At 40.1% G+C, this 14,827-nt stretch overlaps 1 pseudogene; it reads right to left on the reverse strand.

Annotated features, from left to right (window-relative positions):
- Positions 1–1,250: 1,250 nt before the first annotated feature.
- LOC121281996 lies at positions 1,251–9,175 on the reverse strand (annotated as a pseudogene).
- Positions 9,176–14,827: the final 5,652 nt, after the last annotated feature.

Genomic DNA, 14,827 nt, shown 5'->3' on the forward strand with positions numbered 1-14,827 from the left:
TACTGTAGATTTCATTGGTTTGAAAATTTGGTGAGCCCTAGAACTGGAGGACAATCTGCTCTGGGAGGTTAGTGCCCAAAAGTTAAGGACCAACATTGACCCCTTGGACTTCTCAACTTGGGGGAAGAGGATTTCAGAGATATGAAGCATATCTGGAATATCTTAAAGTAAACTATGGAAATAGGAGAAGGGACACATGCTCAAACTAGTACAAGGTAGATTTAGGGATGTTATCAGTAAATTCTTCTTCATGCTTGGAGTCATGAACAGACACAATGATGGAGGCAAAAAGGCTTGAATGAATGAAAAACTCATTTGATGGTGCAATGGGGAAATGTAGGACTTTGCTGGATGGATGAACTAAAATCGATTGAATAGATTGAGTGGTGTGTGAGAATTTTGTGAATGTAGTTAGTGTTTCAGGCCAGGATGTTTCATACCCTTTGGATGAACAGTTATAGACCTGAAACATTAACCCTAACTTTCGTTCCCCTCAGCTGCTTCCTGACCTACTGAGCATTTTCTGTTTTTCTATGTTGGATTTGCATCATCTGTAGTATTTTGTTTTTTGTGTTAGGGGTTTATTGTGCGCTGCACTGTTGGGTTTGCCTTGACCTGCAGCTGCCATCTTAGGATCAGGTTCAAAGGTAAAAAGCTGCAACACGATCTTAAACACAGAAATGGGAGAAAACAAACAGAGAACTCTGACCCTAAACAAAGTTGCTACAGATGCCAAAACCCATTTCAGAATCTGCACATTAGATTAATAGTTATTCCTCTAAAGCCAAAGATGTAAATATAATTTGGCTGAAAGCTGTATTCAGTTGACTCCTAGTGTCTGGGGAATTTATCATAGATCAGTCACACGGATATCTTTGTGTAGTGTGAGCACAAACTGGAGTGTATCTCAGTCACCTCCAGTGCTCATAGCAAAGTAAGAGATCAGAGCTATTAATGCATTTTTGATACTTTTATATTTATATTTTAATATTGTCCATTAATTTTTTCCAATAATATTTTGCAAAGTACAACACTAAATAGATTCAGAGCCAAACAGGCAGCCTGCATGTTGCTTGGTTTAAAATCAAATACCTTCTTCATCTGTGTAAATTATTAACATTGTTTGAAATCATTGGTACCACCATGATGCCTGTTGCATTTGGGAATTGTGAGGAATGTCGGGAAGATTTGTAAATGTGAATCGGGGAGAGGTCGAGGAAGCAATTTAAACAAAGCCATGAATGAACAAATTAGACAGCCCGGGCAAAGCCCATTCGGTTATTTGCTCGATCAAAAATGGATTAGTAGACTCCAATGAAGACATCTCCAAGAATCCAGAGGTCTTCAGAATCAGAAAGAGCCAACGTGCTAAATCCACTTTCACAATATTTGTAGCCATTGTAATTGTTCTGCAAGTAAAGCAATGAAGAACAAATCAATAGATTTCCCTACATTTGTTGGCTTATAAGAATGCACTTGCTTTTATGACAAACTATATTACATACAAACATACTACATTAACAGGCAGGAGAAGAAGCATTTGCCCCAAACTTCATGATGACCAGAACACCCTGACATTTCTTAGAAAGCAAAAAGAACTTTGCACAATGAATTACTTTGAAGCTAAAGTGCCAAATGGCAAATACAGCAGAAACTTTCATGCAATTAGAATGCATGTTTGGCGATTGGATGAATTAACAGTTCACCTTTTTGTTGGTGGTGCTGTCTCAAGGAGTGATGTGGGTGAGAACCCTATTTGAAGAAGAACGGGCAGAGACTTTCATTCTCAGGGCATGTGTGCTATTGATTTGGGGAAAATGATTCAGCCGGAACTGCCACATGTTATGAGTGGACGACCAATCAGCCTGAGCCCCCACTCCTGATTACTGCGCTGGAATGTGTGCAAATGGGTAAAGACAGAGTTGGCCTAAAGTGTGGTACACTGTTGAATAACTCAACAAAACGTGCGGTCCTGACTCACAGTTTAAGCAAGAACCATTTGAGCATGTACTAGGGTCAGCAGGTAGCCACAGAACTGTATTTAAAGGAACAGAGTCTCACAGAACAGAGGGAAGTCATTCTGCTAATTGTGCAGTTGTACTTCAACTAAAGTTGATGAAATAAAGTGGAGTGGAAGAAATAATGAATAAAAGTTCCATGTAAATAAACATATAAATGAGGTACAGCCATTGAACTGAAAGCTTTACAAATATCAGACACGCTGAGATGATGAACAAAGCTGTGGAGATTCTGGCAGCCTAAGGTTTAAAGCATACCTGGAGAACATATTGGTCAGGAGAAAGGTGGTAGTCAATTCCATTGATGGTGAACGTCACATAGGGCATGGTGGGCAGGTTACGACAGTTCACACCAAGCTGTAGAACAGAGAAACAAGAGGTTAACAGTGGTATTATCTGGGACCACAGGTCTCATTTATATTTAAAATGAATTCTTGACTATCAGTTTGCTCTGAGCCTTTCCTTAATTTTAGCATAAGTGTAAACTATTGTAATGAATGCATCTGAGCCTCTTTTAATTTAGGGAACATAAGAAATGGGAGCAGGACTAGTCCATTCATCCCTTGAGCCTGCTCCACCATTCAATAAGATCATGGCAGATCAGCTTGTGTTTCGAATTCCACATTCCCATCTACTCCTGATAACCTTTGATTCCCTTGCCTAACAAGAATCTATCTATCCTTGCCTTAAAAATATTCAATGACCCCGCCTCCACCATCTTCTGAGACAGAGAGGTCCAAAGTTGCAAAACCCTCTGAGAGAAATTTTTTTTCTCCAATTCCCCCAATTTTAAAACAATGACCCCTAGTTCTGGGCTCACTCACAAGAGGGAACATTCTTTCCACATCCACCTTGTCAAGACCATTCAGGGTCTTGTATACTTCAATCAAGTCACCCCTCATTCTTCTAAACTCCAATGGAAACAAGCCCAGTCTGTCCAATCTTTCCTCATAAGACAACCTGCTCATTATAGGTATTAATCTAGTAAACCTACTCTGAACCGCCTCCAATGCATTTACATCTTTCCTAAAATAAGGAGACCAAAACTGCACAATGTATTTAAGACCTTGTGTCGTTTAAGATTTAAGATGAAATCATCTCCTTCTTGTGATAAAATACAATGCAGGTTACCACAGAATAAAGTTGTGCTTCTGCACCAATCTCGTGCTGAATTCTCTGGATCGGTGAGACAGGGCCAATAATCAGAGAGGTGCCAGTATCGACAATGGCCTGACAACCGCTTTCACAAGCCACTACCTGGCCATTAACCTTCACACTAGGGAGGAAAAGGACATTCATGATTACGTGACCATTTTCAGAAATTTAAATGCCAACGGTTTATGGAGATTAATGTATGTGAATGTATGCATCGGTTATCAAGACGGTTTCCAAATTGAATTTGGCCATTATACTTTCAGTAAATATACAATATAACACTTTGATTGAGCTTTTGAATCTATTAATAAGCTGTTCTACTTTTATTATTCTCTCAACTCTAAAATATTATTTGTCTTGCAATCTTTTGCCTGGTTTGTGTATTTTGATTCTCACTTTTTTGGTTTGCATTTGACTCTAAGTCATCCAGTGTATTGGCTTCAAAGTTTCCCTCTTGATGCTCAAGTCCCTCCACCGCCTTGCCTAACTGTATCATTGTGATCTCCTCCAACACTAACAGCATGCACTGTCCGCTTTATCTCCCATTTACTGTGCATCTTATACTTGCTGATGGTGCCAGAGTCATGATAGCTTTTTTTTGTTGAAAATTCTATTTCAAAACGTTCTTCATCCTCAAAAGTCAATTCCTTAACTGTGCTTTTAGTTACCTCCCTCTAATCACTCCCTAAATAACTGCTCCATCCACTGTTCAATCTTCATAGTGCCATTGGTTGTTCCAATAAGTGAAAAGTGCTCCACCAATGCAGTTGCCGTTGGCTTGCATTTCAGCAACCCCAACATGAATAGGGGATGGTGTCATTATAAGGAGCTGGATCAATGTCAGTTGAGTAGGGGTTGAGGGTTATAGAGATATTGATCATGCTGTGTGATCTTCTAATCTGGTAGATTTGGAAGAAGATGTAGAGAATCATCAGGAGGTATGGGGTGGAAGTCCATGAGAGTACAATGGAGCACAATTGAAGGTTAAATGATCTTTTCTTGATCTGAATTTGAATAACTCTGAATTATGCATTTCCCATCTAATCCCTAATATTTTTCTTTAACATGCTATCATGTTAAACTGCCCAGTAAATGCTGTGTAACACTTAATCTGTTTATCATTATGAATGATCTTAGCACAAAGAACATCTTTGCAGTTTAATTCTATTCTAGAACATAAGAATTTTTTAATGTTCACTTACTTACCTGTCCACAAGGATTTGCCAGTATTCTTCCACAGTGACAGGAACCCAGTTGATGTTACCTGTGTAATGGTTTGGATCAAATCCACCAAATACAACTTCACTTCCTGACTCACCATCCTGTCTGTAAATCAAAAGTGAAAAGAAATTAAATTGGGAAGTGTGCAGGTTTACAATTTCTGTCACCTTTTAAAGATCATATCAGAATGGCCTCTGGTCAAAAATGTGTTTGAAAGTAGCTGTGAAGATGCTGGAAATCACACTGTAAATCCTAGAGAATATAAAAACTATACAGTAGGATGTAGCTAAATCCTACAACAGAAGAGTGTAAATCCCCATGGTTTTAAATATTTACATTGTGATCTAATCAGGTTTTGTTTGTTGTGATTGTGAATGAACTGCCTGAGCAGAAGGAAAGAGATTCAGTTGTAACTTGCAAAAGGGCATTGGACTCATACTTAAAAAGGGAAAAAAAAGTACTGGGTTATGGGGAAATGGCAAAGGAATGGGGCTAATTGGATTGTTCCCTGAAAGAGCCTGCACAAGCACAATGGGCCGTTGGTCTCTTTCTGTGCAGCCTAATTCTACGATTCTGTTCATTGAAGTCTACAGGGCTGGAATCAATGCTAGGGCAGGTTCACTGCCTAAGTTGGCAGGATGGACTCCCAGAATGACTGTTGGTGCATGGCAGGTGGGAAATCTGGAACAGAACAGAAGAGGATTCTTAAAGGGGAAAAGAAATTCAAAGACATAAAATAATTTTTTTATGGAAGAGAGGCTTTTCATGGGCTGTGGGACCTCCAGGAAAAGCAAGGAGCCTAAAGGGATGTAGAGATGACCACTGCTAGCCTTTGCACTCCTAACAGAGTTATTAGTTGCATCCTACTTCTGCTGCATGATGTATTGCTGCCATATCCTGGATTCCAGGTTGAGGTTGGCCATACCTAAAGTAGAACAGAGGGAAATTGGCTGGTTTCCCTCACTCTGTCCCCTACCATCATTTAAATGCATTGAGTGGTCAACAGTCAAGTGACTAAGACCCTGTGTCAGATGGGGCAGGGGTAGCTGGAAGACACTTTGCTCTGGTGCAGATGGGGATGGTGATCTGACTGCCGGCCTCCAATCCTTATCTTGCTTAATTTCCCAACACTGTGTCACCTACAGAATTATGCCAGAGAAAAATCCAGCTGATAACATTAATGGTGTTGATAAAGAGAAAATGGAAAGCAAAGGCAATGATTGTATAGATTTTGTTGGGTCTTTGTTATGAAGAAATTAATTTGGGGGTCGTGAACATTATACTTCACCTGGTCAGATAAAAAGCAAACATAATTTGCTCCAGCAGATGCTCAGACATCGTGTTTTCGAAAACAGTTGTGGCACCTGCAACGGCATAATCTGCATATCCCAATCCCAGAATTCCATCAAATTCAGCATAATAAAGAAAGCTGCCAGGCTCAGTGATGCTTAAACCAAATTCTTGGTGGGTGATATCAATGTTGGATACCTAATTGAAAAGAAAACTGTTTAAATATTTTACAGTAGGTCATCCTGATGGAACAAAAAGCGAGTATTAGTAATGGTGACTATAAAACTACGGGATTACCATAATAGCCCATTCCCCCCTCCCTGCTTCAACACTAATAGTGGGCAGACAGTATAACTCAGGTCTGCCAGGTCCAGGTCAATTCAGGAGGTAGTTCTCATATAGCAACCGTTTTGTTTACCCAGTTTCATTCATTTGGAAATAAAAACTTGATGATCTGTGGAAATTATTTACATCCTTCTAATATTTCATTGGTTGGTTGTAACATCGATGACTCAGCCAGTAGTAGGTCATGACCACAATGTGCTTGGAAAATAAGAGGCACAGGACTTCCTGCTTTAGATTACTGACCTGGAGATCTAAGCTATAACATACAAAGTTGGATCCTGAATCAACCCAGCTCCCACCTTCTTTTGGATAAAAACTATTCCTGATGTTCAAAAGGCTAAAGAAATTGAAGAAACCAATTATTTGAATTACACAACAGCGAATCTAAATGGGAATTTAGTGCTTAACAATTGCATTATAAAATCATAATGAAGCAAATTGGAGTTGAAAAGAATTAACTGCATCACCTCCAAGGTTCTGTGTACCAAAATATGCCATTATGAGAATTCCTTCTATGGTCTAGATTTACTTACGACATGCTGGACTAGAGCAGTAACCCGATGGGACCCAAAGGTTTGAAGAGCCAGTATCAAAAACGACAAGGAAACTCTGAGGTGGAGTCCCGATGCTGATTGTTCCGTAGTATGACAGCTGTCAGGAAATTAAAAGGAAGATGTGAAATTAGAAATGGATCTGGTTCTCAGACAAAGTACAGTAGAGATGTGTTACAGATCCGATGTGTTTGAGCACTGAGTTTTCTAAAAGCTAAGTTTAGGAAGTGCGTTTAACCCAACCATAATGGGAACGAATTTTGCGTCCGTTTTACAATTTTACTGCCCCCGCAGTTTAATTAAAACAAAGTAGTTTTCCAAATGCTTAACAAAGATTTCTAAAGGCGACAGGGCTACTTTTGGCAAATATTCCACTTGTTCACGTAATGAGGAATGGGAGCAAATCAGCATTTAGTAAAATATGTAGGAATGGCAAGGGGCTATTTTCAGTTTCAATGATACACTCTCTTAGCGCTGTGCTAAAATATATCTATTGCAAAATGATTGCCAGCAATATTTGCTATACTTTTAGATTTCAGATACCGGTGGCAGGGTTAATGAAGGGCAGAATGCAATCAAATCAATCAGGATGACCATTTCTATTCTATTTGCTGCTCTTCCTTAAAAACACTACAGATTACTTACATCCAGGTAGTTCAATAGTGGCTCTGTTGACCCTGATGAGTCCTGCTGGGATGGTCCACGGAATTTGGAAAGGGGATTGTATGGGTGTTTCTTCAGGAAATCCTTGAGTAAACCACGTTCCACCAAGATATTGCGTACAGATTTACCCTTAAATAGTTTCACTCTGCAATGATAGGAGTGAAAGTGGGTTAACACTTGGGCAAATATGTCCTTCTACATTTTTCTCTACACCTTACAGTGTCATGCACACAGGCTATGTTCAGTTTCATAAACAAAAGTGGCATATACACAAAACAGAGATTAATGTGAGAAGGGATACACACAAAAGAACATACAGATTAGGAGAAGGATTAGGCCATAATAAGCACAACTATTTCCAAAATGGTATTATCAATATCTGACAGTTTCTGTTTAAATAACAGCTTCATGGATTGAGATGCATGCTGATTGTTTGTGCAGCAATGAGAAGGGATTTTTCTTTCCTTTCCAGAATGTAGTATTTATCATTGAATCTCCTTTTTCTCTCCAGTTCATGTTCAGCTAAAGTTCTATAGACACTTCACTTAATGTCTGTTATATTCAGGCTTTTCCTGTGGATATTGGTAAAAAAAACTTCTCATAATAATTACATCAAAATTGTCCCCCACACAAAAATATTCCATACCCATGACAAATTTCATCAATGTTGGCCAATCTATTAGAAATGCAAAAAACTATAATGTTGCAGAAAGAAAATCAATCCTATTGATCTTTAGGAGCCCAATTACACAGGGAACGTTCCTTCCACCTACTCAAAATGGACTTTGATGGCAAAAGCCCACTTGCATCTTCTCAAATATAATAGGTATTCTAAGTAATTCTCGTGTGTCCTGGGGCCTTATTGAGCCTACAATATGAAAAGAGTGTATGCTATCTAGTACACAAAATGCAGTTGGCTGCAACACCCCAGGCATGAGGGACTAAGGGAAAAGCTAATGGAAGACTGCTCATCCAATTTTCTGATCTTTCATTGACATTTTATAATATGTAACCGGGAAATTGACAGGTAGATTGGGCACAAAGGCAAATCAGCACATTAAGCTCACAGGCATTGTTAATATAAAGAACTTGTCATGAGCAGGTACAGAAAATAATCAGAAAGGCTAATGGCATGCTGACCTTTATATCTAGAGGACTAGAATACATGGAGGTACAAACCATGCTTCAGTTATACAAATCCCTGGTTAGGCCACACCTGGAGTACTATAGGTACCACACCTATGGAAGAATATATTAGCCTTGGAGGGAGTACAGCATAGATTTACCAGAATGATACCTGCATTCCAAGGGCTAAGGAGACATTACACAAACCAGGGTTGTATTACCTAGAATTTAAAAGATTAAGAGGCAATTTGATCAAAGTTTTCAAGATATTAAGGAGAACAGACAGGTTAGATAGGGAGAAACTATTTCTGCTGTTTGGAGAGTCAAGGACAAAGGGGCTAATCTAAACATTGGAGTCAAACCTTTTAGGAGTGAAATTAAGAACCACTTCTACACACAAAGGGTAGAAAATTGGAACTCTTTTCTACAAGTGGCAATTGGTGCTAGGTCAATTGTAAATTTTAAACCTGAGATTAAGAGAGTTTTGTTATCCAAAAGTATTAAGAGATATAGGTAAAAATATGGAGTTAGGTCAGAGGATCATCCGTGATCTCAGTGACTGACAGAACAAGCTGGAGGGGCTCAATGGCCTATTCCTGTTCCTCTGTTCCTCGTGGCAGATGAGAGATTTAGAATTGAAATGTTCAAGGCAAACTCAAAACATTTTGATGGCATTATCATCTTCCATCTGTGAGGAAACAGTCATATCATATCTAACTTCAGAACCAAGACTCCGATCATAGATTCTTACCTGATTAAACATTCAGAGAGCTGAATGGAAGTGAGTGCAATGAGCAACCACTTCATCTTTGTCCCTTGGTTTAGTGAAATGACTCCAAAAGGGAAATATCAGATGCTCCTGCAAATGGGCTCTAGTTGTTGCTGCTTTTATAGTGGTCCAAATCAATCCTTTCCATTGTCTTTAGATGTGGATAACAGATTAGGCAGTTAAGAGCTTTTCCATAATTGGTAGATATCAAACATGATTACCTTGTTGGAAAAGCAGATATTGCTGCCTAATTAAATGACCCCAAACTCCAAAATTACAATTTGTCACTTTATTAAATAGCAATGACTTTTATTAATACAATTATAACTGATAAAGATATTAAAATTCTATTTACAAATTGATGATAAATGATTTGTCTAATTACTTGGGTGTGGTAATTTGAACATATAGCCTCAGAGACTGATAAGCAATGAATTTGTGTCAGGATATCATTGAGCTTATTTTTGTGTAATGTCAGTTGACTGCTCTGTGAAGCACCCATTGAATGGGCATTTGTCCCAAAATTCATAGCATGTTGACACCTTTAGGGAAAAAAGGACGTTGCAATCTGTAATAAATTGTTGCTTAAATTTTGATGATTCATGTAATGAGATCACATGTGCTTTCAGATTTTCTTTTCTGTTATGTAAGGGTCAGAAATACACAGGTTGGCTGTGAATGTTGCTGCTACAATGTCATGTGTATGTTGTTTTTTATCACCACAGTTCTTATTTAAGGATAGGAATGAATTGATACAAATTTTGGGAAGCCATTGATGTGCTAACCAGATGAGCGAAACACCATGGAAGACAATCTCTCCAACATCTGTGCACTGTGGCTATGTTGCATACTATCTACATGATGCAGAGAAATAGAATCAGACATCCATTCATTATATAGTCTCACAGAGGGTAGAACCGAGCCAATCCAAGTAAACATTACAGTTAACGGACAACCCATTAAGATGGGAATTGATACAGGAGCGGTGATGTCTATCAGTAGAGAGGATGCATTTAGATATCTGAATAAAGGAACCCATCCTTTGAAGTTAGAAGTTTCGGACACAAAGCTGAGGACATACATCGGTGAAGAAATAAATATGAAAAGGGCATGATACTTCAAGGTGCAGTATGAGGAACATCGGCAAAATTACCCCTATTTGTAATGTCAGAGCAGGGGACCGAGTTTCTTTGGAAGAAGCTGGCTGGGAGAGATAAATCTTGAGGGCCCGCTAAACTCTCAATTCGAACCAGAAGTGTTTCTGCAGGAAAAAATGAGCACACAAAGACAAAATGGAAGAAGCCCACAGAATCACAGAATTACAGAATCACATTCAGAAGAGGCCCTTCGGCCCATCGAGTCTGCACCGATACATGAAAAACTCCTGATCTACCTACCTAATCCCATTTACCAGCACTTGGCCAATAGCCTTGAATGTTATGACATGTGAAGTGTTCATCCAGGTACTTTTTAAAGGATGTGAGGCAATCCGCCTCCACCACCCTCCCAGGCAGCGCATTCCAGACTCTCACCACCCTCTGGGTAAAAGGTTTTTCCTCACATTCCCCCTAAACCTCCTACCCCTCACCTTGAACTTGTGCCCCCCTCGTGACTGACCCTTCAACTAAGGGGAACAGCTGCCCCCTATCCATCCTGCCCATGCCCCACATAATCCTATAGGCCTCGATCAGGTCACCCCTCAGTCTTCTCTGCTCCAATGAAAATAACCCCAGTCTACCCAACCTCTCTTCATAACTTAAATGTTTCATCCCAGGCAACATCTTAGTGAATCTCCTCTGCACCCCCTCCAGTGCAATCACATCCTTCCTATAATGTGGCAACCAGAACTGCACACACTACTCCAGCTGTGGCCTCACCCAGATTCTATACAATTCCAACATACCCTCCATTCTTTTGTAATCGATGCCTCGATTGATAAAGGCAATTGTCCCATATGCCTTTTTCACCACCCCACTAACATGCCCCTCCGCCTTCAGAGATCTATGGAAACACATGGCAAGGTTCCTTTGTTCCTCAGAACTTCCTAGTGTCATGCGGTTCATTGAATACTTCCTTGTCAAATTACTCTTCCAATATGTATCACCTCACACTTTTCAGGGTTAAATTCCTTCTGCCACATATCTGCCCATTTGACCATCCCGTTGGACGGGCAGTGAAAAATTGAGCGTAATTATTACTTTAATGGCCTTAATAGGCCTTTTCATTGTGGGTGGGCACGCATTCGATTTCCGTGCGCTCCTGTTATCCGAAATTCCGCACGAGTCCGCGATGACTTCAAGACGCTTGGCCGACTACACCGCACGTCGCTTTATGCTCGTTAGTGTCGGGCACACACCTGACCCCACCCCCCCCCACCACCGAAGAGTGAAAAATTCAGGCCTATGTTTCACTGAATTCATTCAAGCTGGGCAGTTAATAGGAATGTAGTGGGAGTCAGGGACTGTGTAGTCAGGGGGATTGACACAGCCCTCTGCAGCCAAGAGCGCTATTCCAGACAGCTGTGTTGCCCGCCCAGTGCCAGGGTTTGGGACATATGCTGTGGGCTGGAGAGGAACTTGTAGTGAGGAGGGGAAGATCCAGCTGGTGTGATCCACATTGATACCAACAGCATTGATAGGGCTAGGAAAGAGGTTCAGCTTCTTATGATTATGAGCAGCTCGGGGCTAAATTAAAAAGCAGAGCACCTTTTTTCAAGAAAAGAGGGAGACAGACAGCAGGAAACTGCAGTTCAATTAGCTTAATATCTGTCATAGAGAAAGTGCAAGAATCCATTATTAACAAGGTTGTAATAGGATACTTCGACAATCATAATCTGATCAGATAGAGTCAACATGAGATGTGAAAGGGAAATCATGTTTAACTAATCTCTTAGAGTTTTTTAAGTAACAAGCAAGGTGGATAACAGGGAACCTGTAGATTTGTTGCACTTGGATTTCCAGTAGGCATTTGATAAGGTGCCACATCAAAGGTCACTACAGAAAATAACAACACATGATATAAGGGGTAACATATTACCATGGATAAAGGATTAGTTTGTGAACAAGAGGCAGAGAGTAGGGACAAATGTGTCTTTTTCAGTTTGACAGGAAGGCCACAGGCTGGGTACTGAACCTTTTTCAATCTACATCTTTGATTTAGATGAAGGGACCAAATTTCGGAGAGCTAAATCTGCAAATTTCCAAGATAGGTAGGAAAGTAAGTTATCAAGAGGAGGTAGATAGTCTGCAAAGGGACATACACAGTGAGTGGGCAAAACAAATAGCAGTTGGAGTATAATGTAGGAAATGTGAACTTGTCCACTTTGGCAGGAAGAATAGAGAAGCAGTATTCTATTAAAATGGAGGGAAATTGCATAACTCAGTGGTAGAGAGGAGTCTGGGTGTCCTGGTACATGAATCACAACAAGTTGGTGTGCAGGTAGAGCAAGTGATGAGGAAGGCAAATGGATTGTTGGTGTTTATTGCAAAGGGAATGGAATATACAAGTCGGGATGTTTTACTGCAGATGTAGAGGGCATCAGTGAGACTACATCTGGAATGCTTGTTCATGACATCTTTTGCAATCTCTCCTTTGCCTCCACCTATCGCTGGCCTTCTATCCAGCTTCACCTGTTCCAACCTCATTAAACAGTATATATTTCACCACATTTCCACTTCCCATTAGCTCTGAAGAAGAGTCATACGGACTGGAAACATTAACTGTATCATTCTCTCCACCGATGCTGTCAGACCTGCTGAGTTTTTCCAGCATCTTTTGTTTTTGTTTCTGCAATGCTTCAATAGTTTTGATCTCCTTATTTAAATAAAGATATGATTGCATTCCAAGAATGCGTAGAAGTTTCACTTGGTTCATTCCTGGGATGAAGGGCTTATCCTGTGAAATAATGTTGAACAGGTTGGGCCTATACCCATTGCAGTCTAGAAGAACGAGAGGTGATGTTATTGAAAGATATAAGATCCTTAGGTAACTTGACGCTGGGAGGATGTTTCCACTTCTGGAGGGGACCAGAACCAGGAGACACAGTTTAAGAATGGGGGATTTCCTTTTAGGGTTGAAATGAGGAGAAATTTTTCCTCTCAGAGGGTCATTAGTCTGTGGAATTCATTCCCCAGAGAGCTGTGGAGGCTGGGTCATTGAATTTATTCAAGGCAGGGTAAACTGATTCTTTAATAGACAAGGGAATCAAGGGTTAGGGAGGGCAGACAGGAAACTGGAGTTGAGGCCACAACCAGATCAGCCATGATCTTATTGAACGGCGTAACAGGCTCAAAAGGCAGAATGGCCGACTCATGCTGCTAAGTCCTATGTTCCTATGGTCACTATGTGCAGCTTGCACATGACCTGCAACCTTCACCAAACCGAGGGATGAGACTGTGGGTCATCATGATGTCATAGCATGACAAAACGGAAGAATTTGAATGCAAGTTAGATCATTTTTTTCAGCAAACAGTATATTGGGATACAGCCTTGAAGCAATTTGAGACATAACATGCTAAGTGTAGAAATGTTGCAGAGGAATAGGTGACTTTAGACTTATGAGAATAGAATTTGGGCCACATTACATCCTCTTTACAGGCAAAAAATGGAATTAAATAGGACTAATTTCAGCCACTAACATTCTGTGCTCCAAGGAGATCTGAATAAATGTGCTGCTTGATATTAGGACTGGCCATTTATTCAGCTATTCCTGGTGGACACTTAAAACAAGTGATAAGCATCTTACATGTGAAAATGAGGTGGGACAAACTCACATTATTCAGATGAGGCCTGAGAACTAATGTGTTTGTAAGTGAAGTGAAGTGCGGCCCACCATCATAGCGAGCCAAAACCGTAACAACGGACAATATGCTTGCAATGCGTCAAAGTTTATTGTCATTATTTTTGCTAATAAAGAAATTAAAGATTCTCAGTAAAGATAAAAAGAAGTCTGGCGTTCACCAACAAGATGCAACCTCATTGCAAGATCTTAGTAAAATTCACAATGGTGATAATTGTCACAAGTTCGGCTTAGGCAGTAAACCTAGGCAGTTTTATAATGATGGGCAATTCCATGTGCCAATTTACCAAGTAATCTATGTAGGTAAATCATATGGAGATGCTTCATCTACTGCATTAAGAATGGTTCACACTTCTGTTCATAATGGACAGAGACATTGCATACATTGTGCATTTAAACTCAGTATGGTCTAGACAGAGTAGATAGGGAGAAACTGTCCCAACAGTGAAAGGACCGAGAATGAGAGGCCTCAGATTAAAGTAATTGGCAAAAGAAACAAAAGCAACATGAGAAAAAACTTCTTTATGCCGAAGAGGCTAAGATCTGGAATGTACTGCCTGAGACTCTGATGAGGGAATGTTCAGTTGAAGCATTCAAATGGGAAGCAGACTGTTCTCTGAGAAGGAAGCATGGGCGAGGTCACAGGGAGAAGGCAGGAGAATGGTACTAAGGGAATTGTTCATCCAGAGAGCCGGTGCACAAAGGGGCTGAATGGCCTCCTTCTGCACTCTAACAATTCTATGATTCTGTAATGTGTTTTACTAAGTTCATCTAGCGTGCTTTCCATGTACAAGCCTAGATTAAGGCAAAACATTTCGACAGCTTATGGCTCCGGAATAGATCATTGTACATGTGATCTAATGTACATAGCAATTAATCCAAAGTACAGGCA

This window comes from Carcharodon carcharias, chromosome 9 (genome assembly GCF_017639515.1).
Source record: "Carcharodon carcharias isolate sCarCar2 chromosome 9, sCarCar2.pri, whole genome shotgun sequence".
In the NCBI taxonomy this organism is placed as follows: domain Eukaryota; kingdom Metazoa; phylum Chordata; class Chondrichthyes; order Lamniformes; family Lamnidae; genus Carcharodon; species Carcharodon carcharias.